The 3056-nt window shown below is 45.8% G+C and overlaps 1 pseudogene; it reads right to left on the bottom strand.

The window, feature by feature from the left end:
- Nucleotides 1-234: 234 nt before the first annotated feature.
- On the bottom strand, nt 235-570 carry LOC114695222 (annotated as a pseudogene).
- Between the last annotated feature and the right edge of the window lie 2486 nt (nt 571-3056).

A 3056-nucleotide genomic window follows, 5' to 3' on the forward strand; every position in this document is an offset into this window, starting at 1 on the left:
GCCAAAGGGCATCCAATAGATTGTGAATGGAAGGAGAAAGAGTCCAGGAATCCATTCAGGAAAGCTGGTAACTGTTGCCATGGAACTTTGCAGGGAGGAGGGGCAAGGCATGCAAGGGCAAGAATTCCAAAAAGATTGAAAATGCTGAGGGGAGAGAACTCCCCAAAGACCTGGAGCACATAGGAGGTGAGTGAGACAACAGCAATCTTCTCCTTCATGGAGGATGGGGAGAAGCCACACCCAGTTTTGAACTCTGGAGACTCGGTTCTGTGACTGGGGGGCTGAGGAGTCCCCAGAGTACATTACAAGAAGGCGTCACACCATTCTCAAAGGCACCCAACGCAGTCTTGGGACTGCTTGGCGTTGGCACACACGTGTCTTTCAGCCACTCTCGGAAGAGGTCTTCATCTATCTTTAGCACCAGAAACTGGCTGAGACCACATAAGCCTTGTCAAAGCCCCTTTCCTCCAGCTTCTTGCCCAGGACTTCACCAATCCCGGCCAGGCTCCCCACTGGCTCTCCCCCCATGGGCTCTGCCATGGAGTCTCGGTGCTTTTGGGAGGTTGTCATCTTGATCAGGTTTAACTGGCAATTCTAGCTCTGATAACGGCTCCTCACACCCCTCAGCTGCTCCCGCTGATACCTCAAGCAACTAGAATGTTCTTTGACTTCTGCTTCTGAGCTGTTTAAGATATTTTTGTATATTGATACAAATTTAAGGTTATTTTTGTTAGAACATAATGTTCATATTTCTACTCGTTTAAGGTGATTGTACCTATGCAGCTCATTTTACAAGGTAATGTAAATTACTAGTCCTTGAAAGTTATTATTACAAACTATTTAGGATAATAAAAAACGTAGGGCCGGGCGGTGGTGGCGCACACCTTTAATCTCAGCACTTGAGAGGCACAGCCAGGCAGATTTCTCTGAGTTCAAGGCCAGCCTGGTCTACAGAGTGAGATCCAGAACAGGCGCAAAGCTATACAGAGAAACCCTGTCTCAAAAAACCTAAAAAAAAAAAAAAGGTTAGCCACCTATTACAATCAAACTGGTAGTCATGTTAGGTATGTTTTCAAGGTCAAATAGATATATTTTAGACAGAATGATGTCGTCAAACACTTCAGAGATCTACAGAATATGACATTTAAGATGTTTTAATAATATAAGCCTTTTAAGATAATGAGACATGTCTGCTCCTGGAAGCACCAATCTACTTTAGAAAAGATGATAGGCATTGAAGAGCCACCAGGCAGGAATCTGCCCTTTCCTTGACTTCTGACAGTATGCTGTCCAAATTGGATAAGCAGGACAAAAAAGAAAGTGACTGCAGAACTTTGCCAAGACAAGGTGGGACAGTCCTTCAAAAATTCCTGCTTCACAGAAAATCTGTCAGATACTATAAGCCTGTAGGCTGAAGATGGATGCTCCGACATTACAGAGGAACCCTGGGTGACTGTCTAGACAACCAGCTGTTTCTGTCATTTCTTAGTTTTAAAAGTTGTTTACTCTGCACTTCCTGTTTACTCAGGTAATATTATATCCTCAGGTTTCTGTTGGAGTTGAAGACTACATAGTTATAGTTTTCCTTGTTACCAAATTCAGAAAAGAAACTCACAAAAGAGCTGTAAAGTGTTTAATGTTGAAAGACCTAAAAAGATAGTTAGCATTCATTTCCCAGAGCTGGATGGTGCTCATGATGGGGACAACTCTTAGCTGTGGCCACTTTCCTTCTCAAGTCTTGACATGTGTTAGTATCTGCACTACTGGTCCTGTAGAGGGTCAGGAGTCACTGCTGGTGGTGATTATCCCCAGCACCCGGATCTCTGACTCCTTGGCAGTGTAGCTGGGACCTCATCCATGGGGCTGCCCAGACATGCACTTCACTTTGTTACTTGGCAAGACTTTCATGCCCAGTCTGTCCCGGCAGGGCTGGTTCCAGTACAGGAATGCAGCCACTTACTTTCTAGTTAGAGAACCAAAAAGGTGGCCCCTGCTGCCCTGGCTTACCCTTTGTCCTGTTCCACCCGGACCCTCACAGGCTGGGAACTGAGGGGGGTGGTTTCTTTCTTTCTTTCTTTCTTTTTTTTTAATCTTGATAATTTTTTGTTTAATTCTTTCATTTTCTTTTTCTTTTCTTTTCTTTCTTTATTTCTTTCTTTTTTCTTTTTTCTTTTTTCTTTTTTTTTTTTTTTTTTTTTTGGTTTTTCGAGACGGGGTTTCTCTGCATAGCTTTGCGCCTTTCCTGGAACTCACTTGGTAACCCTGGCTGGCCTTGAACTCACAGAGATCCGCCTGGCTCTGCCTCCCGAGTGCTGGGATTAAAGGCGTGCGCCACCACCGCCCGGCCTTTTCTTTTCTTTTCTTTTCTTTTACAATACCATTCAGTTCTACATATCAGCCACGGGTTCCCCTATTCTCCCCCCTCCCCCCCCTCCTCTTACCCACAGTCCACCCCCCATTCCCACCTTCTCCAGGGCAAAGCCTCCCCTGAGGACTGCGATCAACCTGGTAGACTCAGTCCAGGCAGGTCCAGTCCCTTCCTCCCAGACTGAGCCAAGTGTCCCTGCGTAAGCTCCAGGTTTCAAACAGCCAACTCATGCAATGAGCACAGGACCTGGTCACACTGCCTAGATGCGTCCCAAACAGATCAAGCCAATCAACTGTCTCACCTATTCAGAGGGCTTGATCCAGCTGGGGGCCCCTCAGCCTTTGGTTCATAGTTCATGTGTTTCCATTCATTTGGCTATTTCTTTTCAATAATTGAGTAAAACCAAAATTTATTATAAGCCACAGTCGTCCTAGGGATCTCCATGCTATATATATAGCCTCCATGGTTCTATGGGTTGTGGTCTGATTGTTCTTTATTTTATATCTAGAATGAGGGGGGTGGTTTCTGTCGGTCACTTGGCCTGCCTGGGGGAGCCTGATTCCCTCCTACAGTGTCTGCTTCTGCTGTGCCAGGGTGGGCCCTGGGTATGGCAGCCAGCCCTGCCCTGCCTCCAGGTTGGTAAGTAGAATTTTGCTTGCAGGATCTAAATCTGAGGGCTACTCTCCTT

This window comes from Peromyscus leucopus, chromosome 1, assembly GCF_004664715.2.
Source record: "Peromyscus leucopus breed LL Stock chromosome 1, UCI_PerLeu_2.1, whole genome shotgun sequence".
Taxonomy (NCBI): Eukaryota; Metazoa; Chordata; class Mammalia; order Rodentia; family Cricetidae; genus Peromyscus; species Peromyscus leucopus.